This window comes from Carcharodon carcharias, chromosome 2, assembly GCF_017639515.1.
Source record: "Carcharodon carcharias isolate sCarCar2 chromosome 2, sCarCar2.pri, whole genome shotgun sequence".
NCBI classification, from domain to species: domain Eukaryota; kingdom Metazoa; phylum Chordata; class Chondrichthyes; order Lamniformes; family Lamnidae; genus Carcharodon; species Carcharodon carcharias.
The window spans coordinates 198,164,971-198,178,291 of record NC_054468.1 but is presented as its reverse complement, the minus strand read 5'-3'; the positions used below and the strand labels follow the sequence as shown (position 1 = coordinate 198,178,291).

Below are 13,321 nucleotides of genomic sequence, written 5' to 3'. Positions count from 1 at the left end.
TCACACAATGTGCTACATGTCATTCATCTCCTTCTCTAAAGTCAATACCATTGAGGTACTACAAATGAAGATTGTTGAGGACATTGTTTTCATTAATCAGTCAAAGTAAATTGGCTTTGAGATGATGAAAGTTGACTACTTATAGGCTTACATATATAATGTTGGGCTAATTCTTTCTTCCTTTATCTCCAGCCATTTTTCTGATGGGCCACCTTTTAGTTAAACAATTGTTAAAATTAAAATATTACAAGTCGATCTCCATGTCATCTAGGGTTAGTAGTTAATTTGAGCTCATTTTCAGGTCCACCGCAATGGCACCTGATGCCGGCTAACTCTGAATTTTGTGGCTGCCAACCAAAGGTAAGTTTTCCATTATTTCTTTTTAAGAAATTCATTGCTGGGATTCTCCTTTTGACTTACAGAGGTCATATCAGCTCCCACATAGCCCATTCAAACTTCCCTAACTGACAGCCACTAGCAGTAAGAGCCAAGATTATACCCATTGGGTGAGTTACCTATGGAGTAGAAACCAATATGGCAGCCTGGCCTATATTATTCCAATGACGCACAAGGAGCTATTTCCATTGATCGTCATACTTTTTGTTTCAGGCACTGTGCTTCTACAGCATCAAGCCTGGGCCCAATAACAAGCCCAGACTCATTTCCACCCGTTTCCATTAACCTTTTTCTTTGAAGGCAAAAATGAGGTCTTAATTATGGCTTGTTGTGCTACCAAGACTATGATCCTTCTCACTTCATATGATTGACACACATTAATTGTTAACATTTGAGTAAACTTTCTACCAGACCATCTGCTCTACAGTCTAATCTTCTCAATTCAAAGCCATTTAATTAAAATTATCTGATAATTCAAATTTTTAACACTAAGTTCACACTTTGCTCTGCTATTTATGTTGCTTAATTCAAAGTATAGGTTCTGAATTATCAGCAAAAGCCTGTGAATACAAAACCCCTACCTGCTGCACTTTAATGTGTTGAAGATAAAAACACAGACTGTCTCACATCAACTAAAAAAGAGGTTGGAATGGTTACATAATTAGGCTAGGTTAGAAGCAACTGCATTTAAAGATTTGCTTTGTGCCAAAAACACTGCGGAGTGTCAATATAAAATCACGTTTTCATTCATACCAGATGCTCAGTGTGTGTTTGGAACAATGTGATAAGATAGAAATTTACTTTGTATATTAATATCATAAGTTTGCTCTCCTGCCCAAGAATCTTTATATGAAATATCAAGCCCCTGGTGGCTTAGTGAGAAGGCTATCATGGGGCTCACTAGACGCAATTTAGGTCAGAGACAGTGTTGCAGCCTTGCAGCCCTGTGCTCCATTCTTGTATATAGCGAGCCTTCAGTGGAGCATCACAATTTGTGTGCTTTGATCTATTGTCAAGTTACATGTAAGATTTCAGAATTGAAACACTATCTATGCTATTAAATGACCGAAACCAGAACAGCAATTGTGACTTTGCATAAGTGCATGTGAGAATAGGGTCAGAGTCACTTGAGTGTTCAGTGTTCATGCTTCAGAAAGGCAACTTGAGGAAGATACTGGAGATCTACTCACACCTGTAGAACTATATCCTGGGTATGATGCTGAGAATATGAGTCTTCTTTCTGAAGACGAACTAGAAAAGAAAGATAGAAATGGAAGGAGGAAAGAGAGAAAGAACTTGCACTGATATAATATCTTATCACTAAGTCAGGACGTTCCAAGCACTTCTGAGGTGCAGGCATTGTTATTCAGGCAAACATGGCAACTAATTTGCATGCAACAAGTGATATGAATGAACAGGGATTGGGGGCTGGATTTTGCCAGGGGTTTGGGAGCTGTGCATTGGGACCAGATGGGGGCCTGAGCCTACACTTGCCAGCAGCATGTCCAGCTCAGTAATCTTCTTGGAGGCATGTAGACTCCTAATTGGCCTCTGCCAAGCTCACCGTTCTATTATGGACAGGTGAACAGGCCCCCTAGCTGCCAGCCCAATCTGAATTTTGGGAGCTCTAAAGTGTCAGCAGCACCATCAGGAGAGGTAGGACCTGCTGAGGCAGATCTTAGAATACAAGGGCACCTTGACATGGAGGCTCCCTTCCTGGGCTGCACAGTAATGATCAAAAAAATGGCATCTCGGAGTGATGGATGAATCAGGCTGGAGGAGAAATCCCAGCACTTAATAGGTGTGGCTGTGATTGTGGCCTTTCATTAATGCAGCCCCATCTTTGTGGCATGAAGCCTCCAGCTCTGATTACTGCCACCCCACCCCCCACACCCCAACCTGCCGCAAGGATGCCACCTCCACTGAAGTGGTGGCCTCTGCACATCACCAAGGGAGCAACTACACCACTAGCAAAATGGCTGAGAGGCTACAATATCATTTCTAATTGGAACAGAAAGCCAATCTGCTTCCTACCCACCCTGGGAAAGCCTCCCGGTGACAGGAACGCAAAGAACACTCCCAATGTGGCACCCCCACTATTTTCCCAGCTGCCAGCCTCTAATCCCGCCACCACAGGGCTGGGTAAATTCAGCTGCTGTTTTCAGTAATATTACCTGAGGGACGAATGTTGACCAGGATACCAGGGGAACTCACAGTTCTTCTTCAAGTAAATGTTGTGGGTTCTATTATGTCCACCTGAACAAGCAACTCAAGGGTGACACATGGGGCAATGTATTGCTCCTTCATATTATACTAAAAGGAGCAGGAATTAAGAAATATTTAGACTTTTTTAAGAAATAAGAAAATAAAAATGGTAGAACAATGAATGCCTTAGATTCAGCCAACTGGAAGGTCTTGAGGGTGTTGCTGACTGATTAAGAGTGCCAGCAAGGGGCCTACAGAGGTTTTAATTGTTATTTAATGACAGCATCATGTGTACTGGAATTGGAAAATAATTAACTAATGTGCTTTGCATTATGCTAGAGCTCATCAAGGATGTATTATTGCCCCAGGACTCTTCAGTGCCATAATGGGCAGAATTATGACAGGAACAATCACTGGGTCACAGGTTGATTGCCCTTTTTTCTTGTAGTCATAACCGTTAGCAAAAGAAAAACTGATGAGAACCTTGTTGTATTCCCAGCACAGTAACTGAAATCTCTTGTCTGGCTTCCTTTTGGCTGCTGCACAGTTTTGGAAGCAAACAAAGGCCATTTCAGTCTCAGATTGACAAACCACCTGCTGCACTCCAACAAAGATGACCGCTATAATACATAAGAGCCATTAGGCTGATGTGTACATGTTTTATGTGTTATGTGTTAGCATCATTAGGGTTAAACCCATGACTCGCAGCTGAGAGTAAAAAAATCTAGGTCAGTTATCTAATCTCATTGTGCTGTTCATTTCTCTTCTGATAATTTAAAAATGTGGCTTTCACATTCAAAGCTTCTCCATGAAGATTCCATCTTTGAGACTGTACAAAATAATTTCTGTAAAAACTGGAGTGGATTCAAAAGCCCACCTTCACTTTAGTATTCCCAAATTTGCAAGTGTGAAATTTCTGTTGACAAAGGGCCTTTCATAGCATGTCGCCAGCATTTTTCACAGTTGAAATGGTTATGAATTGACAATGTAGGATAGGTTGCTCTGTTTGAGAAGAATTTTATCACAAACCTTCTTAAACCAACAATAAAGGTCCTGTGTTTGGCTGAAACAGTTTAGCAACAAATAGACTTATTAAGAAAATGAACATTTGAGCAGTGGTCCTGTACATAGTGGAGCAATTTTGTTCCCCCCACCCTGCCAGTGGCAAGTTTGGTGGTTGGGGGCATTCAATCAGGCAAGAGGGTGGCGAGTGGCGACCCCACTGTCTTCCTGCCTCTGCCCCGATTAAGTCCGTGGCAGGAAGCCTTGTGGATAGCCTTCCCATCCCATCACCAATTGAGGTCTTTAAGTGGTTGTCGCCGGTATTTACCCAGAGGTAGGCAGGAGGCTCACCACGTGGGAAGCCTGAAAAGCGAACCCTGTCGAGGTTACTTGAGAGCTTCCGAGAATGGGGGAGTGTGGTGGTCCCTCGTTCAAAGGCACTCAGTTCCTGATTGAGGGACCCAACATAGGGACGGGAGTGTCCACTGAGAGCCACTCCCTTGCCCATGCTGTCAAACCCCCTCACCCTTGCTCCATCACCCCCATCCCACAATCCTCCTCGCACCATCACTCACCTGTGGCCTGGGTCCCTCAGCAACCCTGGGCCTCGGGTGGGTGCATTACCAGCAGCAACCACCATCTCCCCAGTGGTGCTGCCGAGTAATGAAGAGCTGCCAGCCTCTGATCAACTGGCAGCTCTTGCGGGACAGGATTTTTCCTTGATCCCAGAGAAGGCCCACTGCTCCTGGTTAAGGTGTGGGCCAGCCTGAAAAAAGGTTCTCTAGCCAGTGGATGAGACTCCTGCCGCCTACATTAAATTCCGCCAAGTGTGTAGATCCTATTTTCAATTTCATGACTTAAGGCAAAATGAAGGCCTGACCATTTTTAATGATTAATATTATGAAATGGAATTAATTAAACATGGATATAAAATCGCCAAGCTTTTAAAACCTAACATTCTGAAATTTAACTGCTAATTTTTGATTTATTTCATTCTCTCTGCTACTCATAAATTTAGTCATACCTATTGGACCTTGATCCATCCCCTTGATCTCTGGAAACAATGAATAATGGCAACACGGGTCCTCATCATGTTCCAAATGCTGTGCATATACATGAACAACTAGTATCATCCTTGATGCAGGAATACTTCAAACACACTGTATTTCCCAGTTTATTGTATCATTGTCGAAGGTTTTATGAAATTCAAAGATATCATACAAGTTAGAGTGGTTGGATCCACCAACAAAGATACACCTTGGCTGAGGCCAGCATGTATGAATTGACACAAAAGGCAATAAGGTCTGCGATGTATCTAATGCACGCAACCATAATGCAGCATGCCTATACTTCATAGTATGTATTAGGCAAATTAGGGCCCTAAGATGCAGTCAGAGCAACTGGGAAACACTGCTGTCACTCAATGCCATTTTAAATGGACATTTGGTGGTAGAGACACTGAACTATGTTAGGTCATCTTTTTATAAGAGCAGCTTGCTCAGTTGCTTGCTAAAGAGTGATCTAGGAATATGTGTCTTAATTAATGTTTTTTTTTCCCCTCTGGTTTCTGAGGATAGTTGTTCAGGGAACTCTAACTGGCACAGCTTCAGTTGCATCTACGGTATCCCAGTGGCATAACTCTTAGCTCGTGCATCATCCAAATTTTTAATTCATATTTTCTAATATTCGAGCTACTTGGCTAGCGAATAGTTTGTCTGCAGGAATTTCATCACTTCCTTTAATGGATGTGAAGACTATAATTCACTTGGACAGCCATTGACTATATACAGTTTGTTCTCCTACAGCCACAGCTGAAACTATAATCCCTTATTCTACTTTCTTCAGGCAAGGATTGCACCTCATTAATCTTTATCTAATCATCGTTAATCTTTATCTAATCATCGGCGCAATATACTTTGTTATAAGCCCTTACTCTTGTAGCTACCAGAATTCCTTTCCTTTATTGTAATTGAATATTTCATGGGACAGGAAAATTGGGTGGATACTGTTTACTGGAAATCTGGTTCATGACCCATTTAAGACATGCAAAGGCAATGGGCAGGAATTTCCAGCCTCTCCCGCTGCCGGAATCATGCAATCCCGCAGAGAGTCAAAGAACTTTTGGCTGGGCCGCCAAATCTCCCGTGGCAGATCCTGCCACAACAGTGCCAGAAAATCCCGGCCAATAGCTGAGAGTTACAGTGATGCACACAGTACATTTGGGTTTTGATGGATCAGACCACTGGGATGCTAAAAGATTCCAAAGCAAAGTACAGCCCCGGCAAAGTATCCAAGATTATTGTAGCCTGATCTGCTTTATGCAACTTTACCCTGCAAATTTGCATTATCATAAAACAAGAGAGCAAACCTTAACCAGTAACAGAGAAAGTCTACAACCAGGACCCAGAACAGTCAGCAAGCATCTCAGAGCAGGTTTTTTTCAAGAACACCTTTAGTTTAAGTGTCTGAACCAAGCAATGTAGAACAGTCACCTGCACATGTGCCAGCAAAGCTGCATCCTTACCATTGCCCAGATCCTAAACATGATTCCTATTGAATAGATAAGCATCTGTCCCCAGCTACCTTATCATCCCTCATCCTAAGTGGACCGTCATTAGAGTGAGAGAAAAAAACATATTTCCTTAATGATTAGAGTACAGAGTAAATTGGCAAAAGTTATTGTAATAAAGTTATCTGTTTTTGACAATTTCCTTGCAGATGACTGAACCGATATTTTCAAGATTATAAAGAGAAGTGATAAAGTTGTTCCAGACAATCTGTTTGCCAGATAAGGAACTCCAGTATTACAGAACCACTCCAGGACTTGATGGCAAAGGAAGGTGCATTCACAACGCGGCCAAACAGGTTGAGTATCAACTTGTAAATCCCCAATGCATGTCAGTGGCAGGTGGTAAGAGTGGGAGAGACTCCTGGTCAGCCATGTGATGGAAAGAAAATTGGAGCCTCCACCATCACCATCCATAGATCCAGGCTACACCATGCGTTAAAAGTGTGTGTTGGCACAACAACTTGGACTCCTTGGTTGGCTCAGTTGGCTGGAGGGCTGGTATGGTACAGATTGGTGGCAACAGCGTGGGATTTGATCCCTGTTCCAGCTGCGGTGGATTTGGAACCTGCCTTCTTGTCCTACATGTGTTGGAGATGGTGGTACTGTGGGTTGGATCTGCCTTTGGGAAGAGAACTGAAGAAGATACTAGAAGCACACATGTTCAGTTGTTAGTTCTTGTAACAGCATGTCATTTCATGTATTAAATGGATGCCAACAGACATCAAAAAGAAATATTTATGTTTATATAGCGTTTGATCATTTCAAAACATTTTACCTTCACTGCAATTAAATATAGGTGAATGCTGCAGCCATTCTTCACGCGAGAACATCTCACAAAAGGCTGTGTGAGGAATAAACAGTTCTTCTTGATGTTTTCTAAGCAAGAAATGTTGGCCAGAACATCAGAAGGGCTTCCTGCTGTTACAAATGGTGCATTGGCATCTTTAATAGCAACAGCAATGGAGCATCACTTTAATGTATCATCCAAAGAGTGGCACCTCTCAGCACTCCTTTAGTATTGCAGCATAGTGCCAACTTAAATTAATCCCAGGAATTTTCCAGCGGCATCTTCTGCTCCATTGCCATTGCCCTGTTTATGTGCGTAAACTGTGTTTCTGCCAAACCATTAGCGACAGAACAACAGGAGCCCTAAGAAAATTCCTGGTGCACATGTTTAAATGCTAAAGCAGGGATTAAGTGACAACCTGCTGGCTCAGATATCAGAATGCTCACAACTGAGTCAAACTGACACCTGCATTACCATTGCTCAGAATTTATCCTGCTTTGTCTTAAATAAAAAATATGTCAATGCTATAACATTCAACAGGGTGACAGCTTTTTAAAGGCGCCAATACCATGTGTCATTTACTAGCCAATAGGATAGGCAGTTAAGTGAGATGCTTACTAGTCACTGCTAACGCTCCTATATAACTGGCCACTTGACAACTTAAAAATGTCTGGGTTTACCCCTTGTTTGGCCTCCCAATATGGATGTGCCTCAATTCTATTTGTGTAACCCCCTTTAGGGATTGGCTAAGATCAGAATCACAGCTGTAAATTCATGTCCTCCCATGGTAATGCAGCACTGTAATATCTAATGCAGCCCATGCATTAAGTCAAACCATTATGAAGATCGTAAAAGTTTTACGGCAGAAGTCAATCTCAGAAATGTGTGGCTGACCTCTGCTAACTACCCTTGGGTTCAGGATCTATGATTTGTTACACTGCCTGTAAACCATCTACATTCCATGGGGTGGTGTCTGTTTCTAAGAGTGACGTGTTGAGGTAAGAAAAGATATGCATTTATGTAGCATCTTGAAAGCTTCAAAGCACTTCACACATTAAATTGAGCTGGAGGTGTACTTTTTACTCTTAGGCAAAGATATGGCAACTCATTTGTGCACAGTAAAATTCCACAAAAAACAACAAGGCAAATGGCAGATTCATCGGTTTCTGGTAGTTGCTAATGCAGGTTGGAATATTGGCCTGAACAATCAAGTTACGTTTTTTAAACTAAAATGTGTCAGCCCCCTCTAAATAAATGAAGGTTGACAGCCCAAGATTGGCCCTTAGTGAAAATTAGAAAAATATTCTAATTGACGGTACTTATTGAGCCACTTGCTTCTTTTGTTCCCATCAATGTATTGGACAGGATGGAATAGGAATGATTTCATGGCAACCAAGGGCCTTCACAGGTTTAAGCTACTATTAATTTATAATCTTTCCATGTGTTTTATTTCTTTGGTTTGTTGATATACATTGTCCTGAAATGAAAAGCCAGATCTATCTTGTTATCTAATCACAACAGAGAAGCCCAGCAGTGAAAATAGGTCAGTATGTGAATCAAATATTTGCAGTATATTCAACAAAATCAAGCTCGATGAAAGGAGCGCAAGGAGAAATACCTAAAGGTATTTAATGAAGGTTCCTCTCTTTTGAAAGGAAGGGCAGTTATTTTGCAATATAACTGCCGATCTGCTTTAGTTTTTATCTGTTACTACTCTAGGTCTTGCATCCATGCTCATAAAAGGTTACAAGAGTTAGGGCCAGATTTCCGTGACTCAGGCCAACTCCAGAGGCCTTTAAAAATGGTGGGCTGACCTGATTCCAAGATGCCTGCCCATTCTCGGCGCTGGCAATTTTAGCTGGCTAAGCATAAGGTTGTGGTTAGCGAGCCTGCACCCTGCACTCCTGGCCCAATTGGCTCCATTGTGGGAATAGGCATCTGATATACCCCATGCAATTTTCATGGAGTTGGGCCAGCTTCTCGAAGACACCACGTTCCAGGCCCCTCGGAGGAGTTGTGAAGCATAGTCTGGATTTGGGAACCTTTCGAAAGCTATGTTTAGAAGGCCTTTTCCGTGACCACTCCTCACCCCTCCATGCCTCATCCATAGCCCCCCTGCATCTTCCATGCTCACTGGCCCAGTATGCACCATAGAACCAATGACCCATATACTAACAATGGCAAGTCTTGAAATGCACTTAAAATAACACGTAGGCCTAGATTTTCGCAAAGTCATGGAGACTCCACAGCTTATCCAAAATGGCATTGGGAACCTGGATCCCACCCCCATTTCTGACAGATCCTATTTTCACCAGTAGGGGAATGCGGACAGGATGTGACTCAGGCATGGGAGAAACCTAAATTCAGCAGGGCCTGAGTTCAAACGGACCCCATTTTTTGCTGGAGCATTATCCCACAGTATATTGAGGTACAACTTTTTAGAGTAGATGTAGTTGTTGGTAAAAAGTGGACAAGGTCTGTGGAACTGTCAAGCTGTCAAGTTATTTAAGCAGCCAGCACTTTAAGTTTTTTTTGGACTGAGGCAAACAGACTGCCTGTGTCTGTAAGTTGAAAAAAAACCTGTGCTTGCAGTTCCAATCAATGATTGCTGACACGACCCAAAGTGCTATCATTATTGCATATTACTGCTTGATGACTTCAACAACCTGTCATTATCGCAGTGGGGGACTGTAAATTCAGTTTGATTGACAGCTCCAAGAGATTATTAAAGGATTAGTTAATTTTGATATGGAGCTATGAATACAAATGTTTGTTTTTATCAGGGGTTAAGTACGTAAGGGATTTAAATGTATTGAATGAGAAAATTTTAGAATGAGAGTGTTGTTATATAGTGAAGTCTGTTATAGATACTTAGGCCTGAATTTTCCAGTCTAAGATGAGCATTGTCGCTAGTGGGAGGGTTGACTTTTAACGGCTCTCCAAATTTTCCCATCCCACCCATGACAATGCCTGCTGGTGTCGGGGCTGGAAAATCCTACCCTTTAAACTTTATTCTATTTTATCTCAGCATGGCTCCTGAGTCTGCCCATGGTGGATGCTGGGTGAATTGGCACAGAAGCTGTAAGGACAAAGGGTAGTGAATGAGGTCATGGGTTGGCATGCGATGGCACCAAGTTGGTGTAGGGACTATAAAGAGCTGTGGGGATGAGTGGAGGGACATGCATTAAGCCTGAGTTTGCACTAAGTTGGCATAGGGGCTATAAGGTCCCATGGGTGTGAGTGGATGGGTATGGCTTGGCATGGAGGGTGTGAGGCACCACTGGGGTGAGTGGGTGGCATGGCTTGGCATGGATGGGGCATGGAAAGTGAGTGGGGGTTGAGTGAGTGTGAGAGGTGAGGGATAGAGGGCCCAATATTTAACAACACAGCTGGGATAAAATCCCAGAGAAATAAGGAGGGCCTTTTAACCAGTCCACCTTAACACTCAGCAGCCCCTGCGGCTGTCTCTGATCTGCATTTGGGGGTGATAGGCTTGACTCCAGCATGCAGTGAGGCTATCTGTCAATTGTATCTACAGAAACAGATGGCCAAGCATCTGTTTCTCCTGGTGACCTTATTATGAATGCTTTGCTGAGCTCAGACTCACTTAATGGATGAGCTCAGCAGGGGCTCTGTTTACACAGGCTGAAGTGGAATGTTTGCTTTGATTGTTTGACACCTTTATAAGATTATAATATCATTCTTTCTTTGAACTGTTTCTTTCAATAACTGTATGTTTATTTGGACAAGATTAAGAGGTGTGAAGTGAGATAAAGCTTCTGTTAGTGATACTATTAGTACGATCCATCTAGAGACCAATACTGTTTTAAAAAATTTGAACTTGCAGTTAATAACTAAAGGAACGATATTTCAAGATTTTAAGATGTTCACTCTAACAAATAGCTAAAAACACTACTCACTAAACATTATCTTTGTAGCCAATTTATACTTTAAACCATAAAACATAATACCCCCCTTCTTATTCTTAGCCCAACCAAACAACACACTTCACAAGTTTACACTGTCTTTCATGTAGACAATCAGTCTTCCCATAATCAGTCTAAAGTGATTCTTAGCTCCTGAGGGTTTATTCCTGCTTTTTATTTCTCAGCCTGGCAACTCACAATTTTAGAACTCTCTTTCACAGTGAGGTTTTCTTTTTTCCCAGATTCTCTCCCTCTAGCCCAAGCTAGGTGACTCTTCCAGGCTCATTTTAACTCCCCATTTGGTCTTTTCAATCCAAGCGCAAGCTTGCAGACACATTCCTACACAATGAAACATAGAGACTTTTTGATCTCTAGCTGCTCCCTCTTTCCCAGATCCAGGCAGATTCAAGGACACTGTCTGTGATATTCAGTGATATTCAAGCATAGCCAGATCTTTACAATGGCTGCATCTGCACCCTTTCCCATGGCAACATGAATCACATGGACCTTTTGCCTAGGTAGAAATTCTAATCAGCCATCCTTGAAAGCCCAACTCTCTTTCATCTTGGAACTAAATGGACAATTTAAAGTGCAACTGTTTACAGCTCAACAATCTGAACATATTTCTGGGACTTTAGAGACTTACAGTTTATCCTCTGTCAGCATACAGGCTTCCACCATTGTCTCCAAGCATAAATACCTTGCATCTTCTTCCAGCGAAATAATCTAAGCCTTCCTTTCATCTCCAACAATCAAACCACCCCGCTTTACTGTCAGGCAGACTTCAGAGTAGGCCACACAGCCCCTTTCATTTTACCTTAAATTAAAGACACAGTACCAAAAGATGACAGTCGTATGAACCTTATAATTGTAACATTGTAATCACTCTGTTTGATTGGCACTTTTATAGGGTTGTAAGAGCTGTACTTTTTTTTCAAAGCAGATTTTTTAAATGGATGTTTCTTTTTAATTGCATTTCAAGACTTGACATTGTAATTATATTTCTCATTAGCTCTACAGTGTATACTGGGTGAGTGAGCATGGAGTATATAGGGGGACCATGGAAGGGGCATGGAGCATGGAGGCAGCATGGGGACTGGGTGAGGGGATGAGGGAATATGATGGGTGAGGGCTAGAGGGCCTAACAGTCTTTAATACAAATGGGAAAATGTCCAGAGAACCAAGGCAGGCATTCTAAAAAGCCCACCTTGGCAGCTGCATCGGGTCAACAGGCCCAACTCAATCCCACTCCCCCCTCCCCGGGGTGAAAATAGTGCATGCGTGAGCCATTTATATGGAAATAGGTCTGCTGAGTCGGGAAATTTTCCAACTCAACCTTCCTGCCTTGATGGCAAAAATCCAACCCTTAGTCTCAAAATAAACAGTTGCCAGTTAAAGGCTATGGCCTTGCTACAACTCAACTAAGTGAAACTGCAATAGAAAAGCCTAACAGCAACTACGTGGCATATTATGGAGCTCATGTACCTTCTAATACGTCTTAAATTTTTACTCAATCACTTCTCATTCTGTGATAAGCTTAGGCACCAAAAGTGAATTAAATTAGCAAGAAACAAACCAAATGCATTTGGATTAACCGAGTAACAATAATGTTTTCAAAAATTAAACATTTTAAATGCTCATTTGAATTATTTTGAGTTTTTAACAAGATAATTAAATTCAAATGCATTATTTTTTGGCTTAACCTAACCAAGCTGAACCTGACAGACAGTACTTGGCGGTTAGTTGTGGAAAGTCAAATTATGAATGTCGTATCAAATTAAAGACAGCATGTTGCAGTGTGTCTGTAAATTATTGTCATGTACTTGAAGCAGACATTTTAAAGGCTCTGAGATGACTATCATGGAAATAAAACTGCTTCAACACAAAAGCATGTAATTATAGTTAACAATAAATTATATTTAAAAATCTCAGTATACTGACACCTGTATTTTGTCAGCTGAGGTACAATATATGTGAATCACAAGATGTGCGGGCTGCGATCCAGCAGAGAACAGACCTTCCTAAGAATTTTAAAGATCTGAAACTTGTTTTTTGAGAAAGACAACCTATATCAGGCGCTTTTCCAACCCCAGTTTTTGATCTACTTTGCTGCAAGCTTTGTACACTCTCCAACTGGATGAAGAAAATATTCAGCAAATCTAATGACGATACAAGTGGTTGAAAAGTGTGAAAGGAGCTTTATTACAGGAGTACTGTGACTGTCTTTTCAATTTTGTTAATACATTTGAACTTCATCAGCCAAATGATGCAAGGCAAATATACAAGACAACTTACCCTTTCTTCAGGAACAAGAGCAAAGTATGCCTTTTAAATTCATTTCAATGTCTTGAACTTATTATGCATTTCTCTGGCCTCATAAAAGCTGCAAACACTTCAATATGAGACTTGAACAATCATACATTTGACTAGAACTGC

General features: G+C 41.6%; 1 long non-coding RNA gene across 1 annotated transcript in view; it reads left to right on the top strand.

Annotated features, from left to right (window-relative positions):
• The window catches only part of LOC121275313, a 116,847-nt gene extending 110,441 nt beyond the window's left edge, over nt 1-6,406 (top strand). The window contains exon 3 of the long non-coding RNA XR_005942382.1: nt 6,322-6,406. This is a non-coding gene — a long non-coding RNA (uncharacterized LOC121275313). The remainder of the gene's footprint in view (nt 1-6,321) is intronic.
• Nucleotides 6,407-13,321: the final 6,915 nt, after the last annotated feature.